Source organism: Leuciscus leuciscus (assembly GCF_965113295.1).
Source record: "Leuciscus leuciscus genome assembly, chromosome: 20".
In the NCBI taxonomy this organism is placed as follows: Eukaryota; Metazoa; Chordata; class Actinopteri; order Cypriniformes; family Leuciscidae; genus Leuciscus; species Leuciscus leuciscus.
This window is the reverse complement of record NC_138744.1, coordinates 19,633,363-19,651,628: the sequence shown is the minus strand read 5'-3', so window position 1 is coordinate 19,651,628 and position 18,266 is coordinate 19,633,363. Positions and strand designations below refer to the sequence as shown.

At 37.8% G+C, this 18,266-nt stretch overlaps 1 long non-coding RNA gene across 2 annotated transcripts; it reads left to right on the top strand.

Moving 5' to 3' along the window:
• The first annotated feature begins 1,744 nt into the window (after positions 1-1,744).
• Positions 1,745-16,422, top strand: LOC309484685. 2 transcript variants are annotated; one of them, XR_014200938.1, is made up of 4 exons: positions 1,745-2,259; positions 6,244-6,916; positions 7,652-11,168; positions 15,547-16,422. It is a non-coding gene; the product is annotated as an uncharacterized lncRNA (long non-coding RNA). The 2 variants fall into 2 exon arrangements; XR_014200939.1 differs by lacking the exon at positions 15,547-16,422 and adding an exon at positions 13,066-13,498.
• The last annotated feature ends 1,844 nt before the right edge of the window (positions 16,423-18,266 follow it).

Sequence of the window (18,266 nt, the reverse complement as noted above, 5' to 3'; positions counted from 1 at the left end):
TTTTGAGTGGGAAAAATATGTAGGCCTAGTTCTTCACTTTGACACAAATTAAACGTAAAGAGGTTATCTCTAAAATTGCCCACAGAATAGGCTATCATGTGAAAGAAACACTACGTGCTTTCATTTGAAACCATTGAATAGCCTACAATTGCTGGTTTTGTAATTCTGAAAGTGAAACCATTGTACATTTATTTTTTTAATGTCCCTGTTCTTCTCTCTTTTGGCCTGAGATGTCTCAATTTCTGATTTTTAAAATTAAATTTAAAATAGCCCTTAAATCTGTCAAAAGTTTTACTTCACTCAACATTTCAAACAGAAAATGGTTACTGTTTTTTTATTTATTTTTTTATTTTAGGAAATTTTCATAGCAGATGTAAAACCCTATTTTCTTTGGTTGCAAACAACCCCTGAAATAAATGTTGAAATCCCTAAAAATAAATGTTTTAGTAAATTTTAAATATAAACATTTAAACATATTTAAAATATATGTTTGTGATGCCCGTTTTTAAAAATGTGTTGAGAACTTAATTGTTGGAATTCAATAAAATAAATAAATAAATGACTTCCATTGAGATGAATGGGAATGTTAACAGATGGCCTTATAGATTGTAGACTCCAAAAGAAAGTGGAAGATCATTCATGGTTTTAGTCTAAATACAGCTATTAAAGGGTTAATTCACTCAAAAATAAAAAATCTGTCATTTATTCACCTTCATGCCCTTTCAAGACTTTCGTTCATCTTCCAGCACGCGCTCATGAGAGCACCACGATGCATGCATGTTGTGTTGACCAGAAAGCTTTTAGATTTCATTGAAAAAATCTGTGTTCTGAAGATGAAGTGATGTCTTACGGGTTTGAAATTACATGAGGGTGAGTAATTAATGTCAGAATTTTCATTTTTGGGTGAACTATCCCTTTAAGTCTTCTTAAGTCATTAACTTGTAGGCCTGGTTTCACAGACAGGGTTCAGATAAGCCAGGATTAGGCCTTAGTTCAATTAGGGCATTTAAGTAACTTTTATAAACATGCCTTAGAAAAAAAACTTTACTGGTGGTGTGCATGTTGAGACAAAACAATGGCACTGACATATTTTAAGATAAGTCAGTAAAGTTGCTTTCAGTTAAAACAGCTCAAACGTGCATTTTAGTCTGGGACTAGGCTTAAGCCTGGTCTGTAAAATTGGAGGAAATGTTTTCTGTTTTGAGTTTTAAACGAACCCCATTCAAATTAGTCTAATAAACAAGGATTTGATTCTCGATTGAAAATCCATTCTTGTTTTTTATATCATTGTTATTGTTATGTATTATAAATGTAATTTCATATATGCTTAGTGTAACATATGCATTGCATAACTTGCATATGTAAACTGTATTTTGCAGTTTGTCTAGTAGCCTATAGTAGATAGCTATTGTTTTATGTTTGAACCACCTATCGGTCACTCAGTCGCTGAAGTGCGCAGTTTCTCACAATATGTTCCATGTTATACAACTTAATGCAAATAAGTAAAGATACAAAATATGTGTTGGCAATAGAACGCATTTGGTATTTCAAGAGCCAGATGCCTGGGCACGAAGTTTTCAGATGCTGGTTATTTGTGTGTATTATATTAAATAAAATATAAAATATTGATAAATTCCAAAATATCGATAAATTCCCAAATATTCTTTCAAATGAACGACGCAGGCTGGCTCACAATTCAATTACATCATTGCTCATCGTTTCAAAGTCGGCCATCTCGGATTAGATTATTCAATATCATATTCTAGCACACACACACACACGTTAGATTTAATGATTATCGTTGCTTTGATCCGCTCTTTGATAGTGTAGATAAGAACAGCATCCGCTGGGGTGATAAATGTGCGTGTCTGTTTACATTTCTTTTTTCTCCTGTTATTGGTTGGTAAATTTAGCTCAAGTTGCAAGGATCAGCTCAGTAACAGAACATATACAGCATGGTCATTCCTCTCCTCCGTCTCCCCTCTTCGGTGAACTTGGGTTGTGGCTATCTGGGTACACAATGTACGACCATGCTTTTGATGTAAAACAACTGCGCAAGAGACGGATAGAAACAGGGGGGCTGAGAGAAGAAGAAGGGGGGACGTGAGTACCGTGTGGTGTTGCACAATGTTCATCTTCATGGGTCCTTCGCTTCGCGCAATGGACACGCAACATCCCTCCATTTATCGTTTCAGTTCGTTGCGCACACTTGTAAATTAGCTGTTCTTTTGCTTGCGATACCTCCTCTTTGCAGCTCGGGTAAGTCATTTTTCTTTTCGTGAAGCAATGTGGAAATGGTTGTTATTGTTTTCTTAAATCTCCGACTAGTTTTAGAGAACATTTTTGGAGTGCACTACTCCCCGTTGCTTAATAAAAATGTAATTTGAAACGGGACCTTTATCTGTTAGGCCCTCGCGCATGAATACGCAAAGACACTTTTTTATCGTAAACATACATACGCGCGTGCAGTGCCTATCGCTTATACAATTTGAGGTATTCAAATAATAATGCTGTAATATCGATAAACAGATCGAGCCTCGAGATAGCTGATAATAGATTAGAAAGCTAAGTCGCTCTCTTCCTTTTGCCACTTTCCCGAGAACTTTATATCGATTATGTCCTCGCGCTGCAGGATCGTATTGACATTTCTCGGTTTTCATTTGGAAAACCTGTTTCTTCAAATGATATCTACAGCGAGGGGAACAGTAACTTATTCGACTCCCTACTTATATGTCCCATCAATCAAGTCGTGTTCACACTGCATTGACATGCTGTGCTCGTCTTCTCAAGCGGCGAACCAACTAAAACATAAACACCTAATTAATTGACCATATCTCTGGTTCTTTTTCTTTAAATGTTCTAGTTTTCTGCTATTTTTGGAGCACCAGGCTATATCTAGGTCACAGAGGAGCCTGTAGAATTGAAAAAGCTTTATTCCTTTGTATTTTCAAATTTGGCAGATGGATTTGCGGGCAAATCATGGTCAGTTCTCTGAGTTTGCCCAGGGACCCCTTAAATCTTGTCAGGGAGAAAAGCTTTGCCAAATGAAGGGCAGTGCTCAGTGATGTCATCTTGTTTGCAACTCTATTGCACTTCAGTTTGCTACTTTCACATTGCACCGATTAACAAAATTTGACTAAATCTACTTGACAAGCGAAACAGAGGATGAGCTTCTCAGGTCTGCTTGCTTGACAAAGGCTGGTGTTAACCTGCGTATTGTTGTCTTAAAGTACATTAGATGACAGAAGACTCCAATGGGTTGAACAGTATAAGATAACAGTTTGTAATGAGATAACATACACAAACTGAAACATAGTGAAACCTAATAATAACTTCCTCATTGCACTTAACACTGAAGGGTTGGATTGAAAGTACATCAGGTAAAAATGAATAAAAGGGAGACTATAATGTAATGGAAATGAGAGGAGCAAAACGAAAGGAAAAATGCAAAGTTAATTGGAGATGACAAAAATGGTTATTTCTGGGAGATTTTCACTTGTTTGCAAAGATTTGTATCAGCAACACCAAAATAGAGTTTAAAGCAAGAGCATATGTTTTTGATTTACAGGGAAACAGTGACTTATTTAACTGCTCAGTGTGGCCTGCTTTGAAAAGATGCCTTAATGCCTTAAAGATAAATTGTAAAAGAGAGAGCAAATTATATATTGAAAGAAACAGTTATGAACAAAACCAGAAACAAGATGAAATAAAAGAATAGGAAAAAGGCAGAGAATAGAGGGGAAAGGAAACCTGTGGATAGATAACGTTGATGGAGTACAAGAAAATGAATAATTATGGTAAATGTTGAAAAGTAGGCTTATGTCCCAGGGAGAGAAAGACCCTCAAACGTCCTTCTCACTTTGCTTCTGAACTGTGCTACTAATAGCCACAGAGATCCCTCTTCTGCTCTCTAACACACACATCATTGTACTTTGCTCTCTCTCCTCTCCTCGGGCCATTTTTCTTTTCAAGCGTTCCATTGGGATTGTTTTCTTAGCACCAAATCCTAAAGGAGGAGCTGAGAAGATTGCACTCAGGAAGTGAAATGCTGTTGGATTTTGTCTTCTTAATGAGTATTGGCCAAGACTGAAACAACCTGCAAAGGGTGTTACTTTTACTAGCTCGAAATGGCCGCAAAAGCACTTCACAATATGATTCAAGAAAGACAGAGATTGAGAGATCAGTGTGGGACACGTTACTTTAGATTGTATGAGTGGTTTGAAGTTTTGATATTGGAAATGCTTTGACAGAGTCCAGTCAACAACCCACAGATGTCTCAGACTACCGATCCTGGGCTTTATTAGCCTGTTCTTCCCTGGAGCGTGGAGGTCAAGCCGCTGGATTTTACGGGTCCCCTGTGCAAGTTAACGCACTGAGGTCATTATGCAGAATCTTCCATATAATGACCTCACTCTGTGTGGGAAAGCACCTGCCTTTCAGACAACTCAAAACAGAGTTTCGGCCAGCTTTTCGAAATTGCTGGGGATTTTTATGTGGGTATGTCCCAAAGGAACTCGTATATAGAATATTGAGATGTATCATGCTGGTCATGTGCGTTATTGTGTAGGTTAAATGATCGGTATTGTAGATTCAGAGTTAATTTAAAAGTAGTCTCTACCTGGCTAACCTACTCACATTTAATGTAAAAGATTCCTTTAGAGTTACAATTTTTCATTTGACACATTCATTATTTATATTAAAGAACTAAACTGTGTTAGATAAAGCTATCTGGATTTAAAAAAAAAAGAATTCTTCATCTCATGCGTCATTACTCACTGAGCTGCCCTTCTATTACACCAAATTTGGAAGTATTCTGAGCTGCTCTGGCAGGGCAACAAATGGAGAAACCATAATACAACTGAAAATGTGCAGGTCTTAGGGGAGCAGAGATATCATTGCATTTCTAAATCAACAAACTCTGTTGAATATAGTAACTAGACATTTCTCCCTTCTTCTTCTTCTTCTTCTTCTTCTTCTTCTTCAAAAACAGGTTTCCACTTCAGGCTCCAGTTGAAAAGTACTGTTCTGACATGTAGCGAGATTGCGCTTTGCCTGAGTTTGAATCCCAGCTCGTGGTCCTTTCCCGATCCCACCCCCTCTCTCTCCCACTTCATTTCCGGTCCTCTCTCCATCTATAATTTCATCTAAACAAATGCAAAAAAGCCAAAAAATAAAGAAAAGTACTGTCGAAGTTGTAGCAATGGGTTACAATGTTTTTGACTCCAAGGCCCACATTGACTCTATTGTCCACAATAATATTGAACGTTAAATTGCCGGATTCAGAAAGTTTTAGGAGCTGAATATTCTTCAGTGTTTCCACAAATTTACATGACAAAAATTTTTTTTCAAAAAAAACAAAAATGTACAATCATCATAAAAATATTATGGGGTTTTAAGATTTCGGTTTAGATGATTTTAATGTTTTGTCTTAATTCAAATACTTTTATTGTGTCATCTTGAGGCCCCCTTGAAAGTTTGCTGAGGCCACTAGTGGGTCCTGACCCCACCATAATATACCATAAATCTGTCAACATTGAAAGATTTTCTGTCTGGAAGTGTTAACAGTTCAATAGATGAAATGTCCTTTAATTTAAGTTTGTACTAAATCATAGTTGAATGCTAAATTTGCAAATATTTATGATAAATATTTTACAACAAAAAGCAGAATGTTGCAACCATACATAGCTGAATACATCTACACATGCTTAACAGATTAATCTAAATTAATTCCTCTATATGTAAGCTTTTGTTGTTGATGTTTGTTTGTTTTAGATCAGTAATCAGACCAATTAAATGTATGTTCTAGAGATACAGTATAGCATGTCACACTGCTGGATATCTACTTTCTAAAAGTATTTTATGTCCTACTCAAAAACAGATTCCATTAGCATCTGAATCGGCATGTTCAGAGCCAGCTGCACATACTTTAATAATCCATGCCTCTAAATTGAGCACTCAAGTATTTGAACTAGTCAGTCACAGTAATAGCTCAGGTAACTCGCTAGTTGAATATAAAGTTGCAGTCTTTTTGAGCTGGATATGTGTTTTGATGTGGGTAAATGTTGAAAAGTGTAGCATTTTCTGTTGTACCACGTGTATCTAATCTTCTTTGTAATCTATATATATATCTAAAATAACTTTGTGCTGAGGTTTTCTGATGAAACATTTTGAATGTGTCATATTATGTGAGACACTGAGTAATCTGTGACCAATGTCTGTCTCTTTCTTGTTTTTACTTTATAGCCTCTTCCATGGTACCTGTACCTCATTACTCTCTCAAGTCAAGTGAGATGATAGAAGAGTATTAAATACATAACGTTATCTTTTCTCATAAGCTGAACATTAATTATCAACAAAACTTTGACATTAGTCAACATACTTTTCCCATGAACATATGTTTATGAGAGTTCAAATGGATAAGAAAAAGCAAAAGACAACACCTGCACCAAGCCTGGAGAAAGAAGGGAGGACAGAAGACGGGAAGAGGATGAGAAAAACCAAAGGGGCAGAACTAGAAGCTTCCTCAAAAAATACTAACAGTGAACTTGAGCACCAGCAGCAGACTAGGCCGGGGGAGATAAGACATACAAAGTCCGACCAGTCAGACGGAAATGTAAGAATGAAAATAGGGGTTGGAGCAAAACGGACGAAGAAGCCTCCAAAGAGCCTCGAGAACTTCATATGTAGGCCCACAATTAGGATCTCTCAGAGGCTTGCACATGGAGATGGTCATAGTTCATGTGGAGGTGTAGTCTCCAGTTCTGAGATCAGAGTGGGCAAGCAGTCACATCGAGAGATTAAGAAAAAAGATAGCAATAATTCCATTTCTCCAAAAGGTTCCACAAGGATGAGTCTCCCACTTCCCACTTCATCCAAAAAAGGGGACTCTACACCAGACATTACGGCCTATAAAAAGGTAAGTCTTACTTTTATGTTCTTTATTTCTTTCATGCTTTAGTTCTAAAGTTCTTTGAAAAATATAGAGACAAATGCTTGTTACTATTTTTGGCTGCATCTTGCCATTTTCAGCCACCAGCAGTTTGACATCTTTTATCTATTTTTACATCCCCTCCATTTATAACATGCTTCTCTCTGTCTTTTTTCTTTCTTTTTTTGTTGCTCACTCAGATCTAATTTTCTCGCTCGTTCTTGCTTCTTTTTGTCCCCTTCTCCCACATACTGAAAAATATCCATTTGGAAGTCTTCCATCTGTGATCTGTTATTTGTTTTTGTTGGTTCTTATGACCAGAAAACAGTTACTGGAAAGCCTACAGCTAAATACATTCCTCCCATTTGTTTTATTTTTGCTCAAGTGTTATGTACCATCTCCCTCTCTCTCATTCACCCAAATTCTTTTTAAATCCTCTGATCGTAGTGCCATGGAATGGTTACATCAAAGTAGTAATAAATAAAAATAATTAAAAACCTTATTTACCATTAGTGATGGGTTATTATGAAATGGCATTGAAATTAAGTCAGAGAATGTCAAAGTCATTATGTAATGAAGCCTGTTAGATATGTTTAAATGTATAGCTACTCCAGGCTGCCTTTGATTTAATTTGAATGGATATCATAGAGAGACCTGAAATACTGAATATCTTCAAATATTTCCTGATGAATTCTAGTCAGCACATATCCTCTCTTCCAACAGACACCATCAAAAAACACAAGGAAGACTGACTCAAAGTCATTATTCCCATCAGATGGACCTTCTTATGCAGTTCAACCACAGACAGATAGCAAAGTGCCACTTTCAGATGGGACAACCTTCTCTACCTTGTTAAAGCAGACGTATTCACCTCCAGCTGCCCCTTCTCCACCTCCCTCATTACAACAGAACTCCAGTCCACAAGACAGCACACAAGTTTTAAATGCTCAAAAAGAAAAGGGCAAAGATCTTCCAAGTGGAGAAGTAATGACCTCCTCCATCAGTTCAGAAGGTTCAAAGGTTATGACTCTGAACGCTCAGACATCTCACCAGTCTTCTTCCAGTCTTGAAAATGACAGCACATCATTTCCAATATCGTTTCCAATATCATGTAGTGAGAATTCACTTAAGCAAACTCCAAAAAAGACTTCTAGAATCAGGGAAAGTAGTGTTGACAAGGTTTCGAATGCAAATCAGAAAGAGGATGGAGATACTACATGTTCCAAGAACATGTGTAACACCATAACTAACAGTAGGAGTAAGGAAAATGGTTTATTGCATCAGGCAAGTCCCTCTATCAAGACACCTCTGCTCCTTCCTGCTTCAGATAAATCTGCTGCATCAGCAACTCCTGAGAACAGCACTTATACGAAAGAATTACTGGAGAGCAGAGAAAGAAACAAGAAGTATAATGAAAGTGAAATAATAGATGACACCAGAAAAATGACCATGGAACCTGCCCAAACTGTTACTGTCCAGTCAAATGATGGCACCAGGATGGGGCATATCATTGACAAGAATAAGAAAAGAGATAGGCATAGTTCAAACCAAGAAGAAGATGTGCAGTGTTCCTCTCAAACTTCCAGCTGTACAGATTCTCAGTTTAACAGTTCTGTTCTAAGTGATGAGTCACCTTTACATCCCAAACAAAACACCATCTCACAGAAAAATCTAAAAGCTGTTCAGATGACAAAGGTGGCAAATAAAGGGGAGAAGATGGATCTTGTGAAAACTGCTAATGTTAGTTCCACTGCCTCTAAAATTGTACCAAAAAAATCGAAACCTATAAAAGTTCCTTCCATGAAGTCCTCAAAGGCATTGTCATCACAGCAGGGTAAACCAAGACCAGTTGGCCGACCTCCTAAATCTAAACAACTGCAACATCCATCACCCAGATTAGAATCCTCATCCCTTGAGCCCCCTCCTAAGAAAAGGGGCCGTCCAAAAATCATCAGGTTGGATGAGTCTCCTCAGGGAGTTAAGTCTCAGAAGTCTTCTACTAAGCTCCCCATACTTGAACACTCAAATGTCCCTGATCCAGGGGATGGACTGAAATTCCCAAAGCCAACACCCAAAACACAAGTTCATCCCAAATGTTCCTCCTCTCTCCAGACAAAGAAATCTAAATCACAGGACTCATCATCTGGGAAGAAGGGTGCTGATGGAAAACTTAAAGCCTCCTTGTCCAAAGCTAGAGATGCTCAAATCCGCCGCAAACGAAATAGGTTAATAATGAAGACAATTATCAAAAATATCAATAAGATGAGAGTGAAGAAGAAGGATAAAGCACTCACACAGTTTCTTTCAGGGCAAAGCCAAAGTTACAAAACTGATTTTGCTCAGAAGAAGAATGAAGGTGATGCTCATTGTTCAGTTTCAGATGGTACACATGCTTTATCCTCACTTCTTACATCTTTTGGGGCAAAACTTGGTCCACAAATTAATGTTAGCAAACGTGGGACTATTTACATAGGAAAAAGGAGAGGTCGTAAACCTAAAACTCAAAGGGAAACTTCTGGCCAAGACTCTGGCCTAGTTCTGAGTCAAAAGTCTCAGCAGGTCTTGACAGAATCTTCAAATCAGTTGAACCCTTTATCCACCTCTGATGAACATAGCCATTCATTTAATGGCCAATCTGCTTTGTGCAGCTCCCCCTATTCGTTTAAACATCTAGAGTCCCCTTCGCCCGCTATTAGTTCTTTCCGGAGAAAACCTCATCCTGGCAACCATGAATATGATCAACATTCTGCTCCAAAGGCAACCAGTTCCCAGAAGGTTAAAGCAGTGCCTGAAGAGAAAACTAAACCTCCCTCCTCTTCGCAGTCAGCTCTACACCCTTCGGCCACATCCCAGTTAGGCTCTGTAAGGATTCAAGACCACAGAACAACACACCTTGCACGATCAGTATTGATGGAGCAGGAAAGACTTAAATACAAGTGCCATAGAAAAGGTCATAATTGTTTTAGCCATGATAAGACTAGGAGACATAAACACAAATGTAAGAGAAAGTATCTTCAACTCAGGGCCAAAAGGCAAGACCCAGCATTTCTGGCAGAGGTTGAGGAGTTAGTGGTCAGACTTAGTGAGATTCATATCGTGCATCATATATCATCACGAGGGTGTGGGGATGAAGCGAAGTCTGGAAGGAAGAGTGGGAAAGGCAAAGCTCATGTTCTTCAGTGTCTACCGCAAAACCTTCACCATCCGACTATGTTTCAAATCAACTTCAGTGGTTACTACTCACCTCAGTCAGACTTTTCCCGTGACTCTCTGCATTATGTTGGAATGACAGATTTGAAAAGGAACAACGGATGCCCCTCACAACCAGGTGAACATATTGTTACACATTGTCCGGTAGTGCACAAACTTGGCTTCCCTCTGTCAGGAGGTGGTTGTTACCACTCGCCCTACAAAATGCCACTCTCTACAACTTCATTTGGTTTTGGACTTTATAGTGGATACCCTCCATCTGCAACTATATACCCTTCGTCACCTTTTTTACCCTCTTTTGTGCACCCCTACTCCAAAAATCCAATTTTAAGCCCATCAAAGTTCCATAAAAGGAAGCACAAGTTTCTGAAACGTGACTCTGTACTTTGTAGCGGGAAGCCACAGGCGACGTACCCTAATGTAACATCTCATTCCTCTAGTGACTGGTTCAGTAGAAATAGCTGGCAAAGAAAAGACAACAGAGAGCAAGGTAGAGATAGAAGATTTGTGGATGATAGGCTTAGAGAAAGAGAAGGAACAGAGGGTTTACTAGGACAAAGTAAGCTTAGAAAAGACCATTTCAGAAGGGGTCTGTCCTCAAATTCTCCCTGCTCTTCCTCAACACCCTTAAAACAAACAGACAAACACAAAACTTCACCACTTTCATATATAGGACCTGCACACCTGAGACCAATATCAAAAGTTAGGTGGGCAGAGCATCAGCAGCAATGGAGGTGGAGAGAGAGCTTTCAGGTAGAGCAGAGGAACAGGGGCTTAAACCAAGAAGATGGGTCAGGGTACCCGGAGGACGATGATGAAGGGGATGAAGACATACCATCATCTCCCCTAGTAGACAGAACAATCTGCCATCATGCTTTCCTGAGGAACCCCAACCTTGCTAGCAGTGGGTACAGTCGAATGACAGGCCAAAGGAATACTGATGGAGATCAGTGTGCTTCAAGAAACTTAATGAGACCTGGAAGCTCAATGATGAAGGAGTCTTGCTCAGCTGGAGGAAAAAGAACATCAGGTAAGGTGGCATGAGATTATTTTATTTGTTAGTTTGCATGTAACAACTGTCACTGCTTGGGTGACATTTTATGGAAGACTATTCCATAATATATATAATCTAGCATTTTTTGGCATTGAAAAGTTCTATTCAGTATTCCTTCGTTCCTGTGAACTAAGTGAGAAAATGCTTGGGAATGCTTGAAGAAATAATTACAATCTTTGAACAGTGAAATAGGACTAATTTATTATAGGTTTAAAAGTCTATGGTCTTATTTATCTCCCACCGTTTTACTGGTGAGGTACCAAAATGGAGCTTAATTTTGTTCTGCGTGCAATTGGCTACACAGATTTTCCTTGGCAGAGAATCTGTTTATAAATCCACTGAGAGATATATGTTCTTTTTTGTATGTAAATATTTTTATGCATTAGCTGTACACATTATGTGGTATTCTGGCATTGATGTTGCTATCATTATTTAGTTGTTTTGTGTTATTTTCTCTTGGATAGTTTTAGATGGAGATTGGTGAGGGAACCGCAAAATCCATGTACATTTTTAATGTCTTTATAAATCTCATACTTTCATGTGACTGTGGCTAACTGTCCATAGTAGCACCAGTTGAAAACGTGATTTATTGCCAAGTTGAATATAATTGTATTTTTGTTCATACCACGGATATTTGTGTTATGACTCTCAAACCTGAAATCAAGAAATCCGAATCAGTCTTTTTATCTTCAAGTACACACCTTTAGAGGCAAAAGCAATGCATATTTTTCTAATTAGCATTGCTGAAAACATATGGTAAGAAATAAATGCCAGCATGCGAAGAACTTCTCACAGCAGGAAGATTGGGACATTTGGTGTAGCATAGTGTGTTCTGTCTGCTTGTCTTTGTGCATGCAGCTTTTACTGTTTATTAAGAATACCTGCCCATCAGGGGTACTTTCTCAGAGAAGGAGGCTGCCACTGCTGCAAAAAAATTAAAATATAAAAATAAATACAATGAGAAAATAATTGCAGGTACAAACATAAACAATATTATGTAACATGAGATCAGATTGCGATCATTTTTCTAAAGCAACAATTTCCAACAGCCTTCAGAGTGTCAGGGTTATGAGTCTATATCTGTTTATTTTCATTGTGTTTTGGTTTCCTTTTTCCCATTTTGCCTGTGTTCTTTGGTCATTAGTTTCTGATTAATCCTGCACCTGTTTCTGTTCTGGTTAATTAACTCTCCCTGTGTATTTAAGCACTTAGGCACGGTTTCACAGACAGGGCTTAGATTAAGCCAAGATTATGCCTTAGTTCAATTATGACATTTAAGTAACTTTTATAAACGTGCCTTAGAAAAAACATTACTGATGTGCATCTTGAGAAAACCCAAGTGCAAGTTTCTTTCAGTTAAAACAGCTCAAACATGCATTTTAGTCTGGGACTAGGCTTAAGCCTTGTCTGTGAAACCGGGGGTTAGTTTCCTTAGTTCCGGTATTGTTGATGGTTTAATGTAGTTCTGTTTCTCCCTGGATTTATTATTGCATATATTTCTCTGAATCTTCTGCATCGTGCGCATCATTACAGCCACACGTGTGACAGAATACCGGACCCAGATAAAAAAATTTGTTTGCTGCCGGTTTTTTTTGGGCTGCCCTCGACTAAAGATTTTTCTAGTTGACTAGTAGTTGTTCATTTAAGCCATTAGTCGACTAATCGCGCGTTTATATTAATAAACCATTAATCATAATAATGCGCCTTTAATTGCTTATATAAAATACATAGCCTAATCAGCGCTCAAATGCTCACATAAAGCTTGCCACAGCGCACCGGCAAATGTAATAATTTTTAATGTGTCGTGAGAAAAACAGGAGGAGACTGTTTAAACATTTTAATAATTTATTGGTAATGTTTTCTGTGTTTTCAGCTGCAGAGATTAAGTCAACGATGCTGACTCGTCATCCCCGCAGTAATGGCCTATGTGCACGCTTCATACGGATTACATAATCTGAGAATATTTATTTTCCATTTGAATCTGTTCATTCAAATGTAGACATTTCAAGCTTTCTATAGATACAGTGGGTACGGAAGGTATTCAGACCCCCTTAAATTTTTCACTCTTTGTTATATTGCAGCCATTTGCTAAAATCATTTAAGTTAATTTTTTTCCTCATTATTGTACACACAGCACCCAAATGTTGACATTTTTGCACATTTATTAAAAAAGAAAAACTGAAATATCACATGGTCCTAAGTTTTCAGACCCTTTGCTCAGTATTTAGTAGAAGCACCCTTTTGATCTAATACAGCCATGAGTCTTTTTGGGAAAGATGCAACAATTTTTTCACACCTGGATTTGGGTATCCTCTGCCATTCCTCCTTGCAGATCCTCTCCAGTTCTGTCAGGTTGGATGGTAAACGTTGGTGGACAGCCATTTTCAGGTCTCTCCAGAGATGCTTAATTGGGTTTAAGTCAGGGCTCTGGCTCAGCCATTCAAGAACAGTCACGGAGTTGTTGTGAAGCCACTCCTTCGTTATTTTAGCTGTGTGCTTAGGGTCATTGTCTTGTTGGAAGGTGAACCTTCGGCCCAGTCTGAGGTCCAGAGCACTCTGGAGAAGGTTTTCATCCAGGATATCCCTGTACTTGGCCGCATTCATCTTTCCCTCGATTGCAACCAGTCGTCCTGTCCCTGCAGCTGAAAAACACCCCCACAGCATGATGCTGCCACCACCATGCTTCACTGTTTGGAGACTGTATTGGACAGGTGATGAGCAGTGCCTGGTTTTCTCCACACATACTGCTTAGAATTAAGGCCAAAAAGTTCTATCTTGGTCTCATCAGACCAGAGAATCTTATTTACCACCATCTTGGAGTCCTTCAGGTGTTGTTTTAGCAAACTCCATGCAAGCTTTCATGTGTCTTGCACTGAGGAGAGGCTTTCGTCGGGCCACTCTGCCATAAAGCCCCGACTGGTGGATGGCTGCAGTGATGGTTGACTTACTACAACTTTCTCCCATCTCCCGACTGCATCTCTGGAGCTCAGCCACAGTGATCTTTGGGTTCTTCTTTACCTCTCTCACCAAGGCTCTTCTCCCCCGATAGCTCAGTTTGGCCGGACGGCCAGCTCTAGGAAGGGTTCTGGTCGTCCCAAACGTCTTCCATTTAAGGATTATGGAGGCCACTGTGCTCTTAGGAACCTTAAGTGCAGCAGACATTTTTTTGTAACCTTGGCCAGATCTGTGCCTTGCCACAATTCTGTCTCTGAGTAGTTCCTTTGACCTCATGATTCTCATTTGCTCTGACATGCACTGTGAGCTGTAAGGTCTTGTATAGACAGGTGTGTGGCTTTCCTAATCAAGTCCAATCAGTATAATCAAATACAGCTGGACTCAAATTAAGGTGTAGAACCATCTCAAGGATGATCAGAAGAAATGGACAGCACCTGAGTTAAGTATATGAGTGTCACAGCAAAGGGTCTGATATGTAATATGTAATATTTCAGTTTTTCTTTTTTAATAAATGTGCAAAAATGTCAACAATTCTGTGTTTTTCTGTCAATATAGGGTCCTGTGTGTACAATAATGAGGAAAAAAAAAGAACTTCAATGATTTTAGCAAATAGCTGCAATATAACAAAGAGTGAAAAATTTAAGGGGGTCTGAATACTTTCCGTACCCACTGTTTATATCGCATGTCAGTGAGGCAAGTATACGCTGAGTTTCGGTTCATTTATGTGATGCGTTCAAGTTTACTGAGACCAAATCGACCTTTATTTTACAAAAGCACAACGTTTTGTTGTTATTGTGAGTTTAAAAAAATAAAAGTTGACCCTTTACAGTTTGCATTACTCTTATCTGTATGACCAAAAATGACGGAATATTTTAAGTTAAATGCAAGTGATCGTGCCGGTGCCTGTATGTCATGCAGTAAGCGCGCTCTCCACACAAACACTTGGATATGTCCCTAATTATAGCGCACCTTTAGCTAGGTTAGCATTAGAGTGAGCGGACTTGTAAAGTTGCTACTTACATGTTTCAAGAGATAAGCCATATTTGAGGTTGAATGATTGATAGGTGAATGTTTGGATTTTCTGCCAATAACGATCTGTTCGTTACAGCCTGCGTGATTTCACCACTTCCTGTGGAGTTATTATTTTTTTTCTGCGACTAACCGACTAATAAAATCTTAGTCAACCAAGCCTGTTCTAGTCGACTAACGGTTAGTCAATTATTGGGGGGCAGCCCTAGTTTTTTCCTCCTTTTTTTTTGTTATGGACTTGCCTGCCGTCCAACTGCTTAACCTAGAGCAGAAGGAGCAAAAACCTGAGGACCACACCAAGGACTTTTTTAGATCTGGCGTGCCTTCCACACTGTCTTGATCACTCACTTTCTGTGTTTCATTATACCAGCCTCAGCAAGTGATCCAAGGCACGCCTGCCTGGTGTTGGTCCTCGGGTGATTTCCCAGCGTTTGTGGAGTGGGTGCTGGTGAACAACTGATCAGTGTTCTCGTGGAGTTAGACAGAATGGACAGGAGCCACGCCCACACTCCCGTTGCTGAAGATGAGCTTCAGCTGGCCTCTACATTATAAAATGAGGAATTGGAAAGGGATATTTCCCTTTGTCTCCTGTCTCCGTTGGTCCTGTCCAGCTCTATGTCTCCAAAAATCCCGCCCATCCTCCTCTCCCATCTCCTCTGCCTATAATAGCCTGTTCCTCGGCCCCACCTCCGCTGTTTCCCTTCAATCCCTCAGTTCCTCCTCTGAATCCACTCTACTGTGTGGATCTGCCTCCGGTCTTCCGGTCTTCAGCTCCGGATTTAGATGAGGATCCCCTGGCTCTGCCTCCAGTCGCCATGCTCGTCACTCCACCTCAGCTTCCCTTACGAAAAAGAAGTATACTTCAAGTTCATTTTATGAATTAAGTAATGTTCAAGTATATTTTTAAGTATACATTATGGAGTAAGTATACTAATTTCAATATGTACTAGTAGTAAACTTGTAAGTGTACTATTTTAATACTGCTTGGGACTAAATTGGCCCACTTTTAGTATATATAAAAGTGTACTATAAGTGTAACAGTAGTAAACTTTAAGTGCACAACTAGTTCATAATTACATTTCTCATTTGTACTGCAAGTGAACTTATGGGTATACTAGTAGTTTACTATTTTAATACTTATAGCAACTTTGAAGTATACTCTCAGTAAACTACTAGTTTAGTAGTTTTATACTATAAGTTTTCTTTAAGTGGACTTAACATCATACTTATAGTTTACCATTTATATATTATTTTTGCTCTTTTAGTGTACTCAGTAAACTACTAGTTTAGTAGTTTTATACTATAAGTTTTCTTTAAGTGAACTTAACATTATACTTATAGTTTACTATTTATATATAATTTTTGCACTTGCAGTAGGCCTATACTACTATGTTCAAATGTTATTTTTTTTATACTTGAAAAATACCTTTAACTGTACTTCAATTTTAAAAACATTTTATTAGCTTCATGCATCCTTTTTTATCAACACTTGAATGTTGGTAAGTTTCATAAATAAAGGCAACATTTTAAACAAAAAAGATGAGAAAATCTCATTTTTGTCAAAAACTACGCCTTGATCAAATTAAGAACGATGATCAAAACACAGATGGAGTAGATCGAGTCCAAATGTTTCATTTGGAAACATTAAGCAGTTTTGATTTACAAGCTATTTAATGTTTGATGATCCTCATTATTTTACATTTGAGTGAGCAATCTTCTATCACTTGTTTCAGCTTCTTCTTTTTCCGGTGTTTTGATCCGGAGATTCTGTAGAAGATGTGTCATAGCGCCCCCTACCGTATAACAGCGAAAACATGGATAGCTGGAAAATTCAGTCAATGGCTGGGAAAGAGTAAAGTAGTAAATTCCTATGTTTACTACCAGTGGACTAGCCTACACAAATTCAGATACGCAGAATTAGAAACATATCTGTTTTATATCAATATTTTAATCAATATTTTCAAACAATGTAAGTTTCATAAGACTGTATATGAAAAACTATGTAAAAAAAAAAAGTATTTAATAGGCTACTTGATCAAAAGAGTTAACACAACTACAAGCCAAGTATACTTTGACTAATTAAACTTTTAAGTATATCTTGATCAAAAGATTGAGTACAAGTATAGGCCAAATATACTTGGACTTTTCTCTCAATATAAGTCAAGTACACTTAAGTGTAATTAAGTATATTTCTGAGAAGTACATCAAGTATATTTTTGAGAAGTATATAAAATGTAGACTGAAAGTATGCTTTCTTCTTTTTAGTTGAAAAGAAGTATACTAATAGAACACTTGAATAAACTTATTTTTCGTAAGGGAATTATTATCGCTGTGTACAAGATCAGGTTCAGTTCCATGCTTATTTTATTTACTCTATAAGCTATTCCACCCGAAAGCTTGTTACTATATAAACTTGAACATGTTAGTTTATTAGACAGTGTGTAATATGTTTTAGATTAAAAAGTATTTAATAAGCTACTCAATCAAAATAGTAAACAAGTACAAGCCAAGAATACTTAGAATACTTAATTATACTTTTAAGTATTTCTCGATCAACAAGTATAGGCCAAATATATAGACTTTTCTCTCAGTATAAGTCAAGTATACTTAAGTGGAATTTGAAGTATATTTCTGAGAAGTACATTAAGTATATTTCTGAGAAGTACATAAAAAGTAGACTGAAAGTATACTTTCTTATTTTTTTGTTTAAAAGAAGTATACTAATAGCACACTTGAATAAACTTTCAAGGTTTATTGGTTCTGCAAGGCAGGTTCTGCCTTCCCTCTGGCTACGACTTGGTCATTAGTGCAATATACTATATTATCGCCATTTATTTATTTATTTATTATTTATTTATTTATTTATTTATATATATATATATAAATACGTGTTATGATGTGGTCAGCAGGCACAAAAACAAGGACATACTCAGTAACCAATGTAACCAAAACTAAACCGTGTTTATTAAACCAAACGAACGCAAACAGAAGATAATGTCAAAACAAGGGTCCACATAACAGAACATAAACCTGACAATAAGCTTGTTAGGCTATTGTTATATGTATAGCAGTTAGTTCCGATCCTCGTAT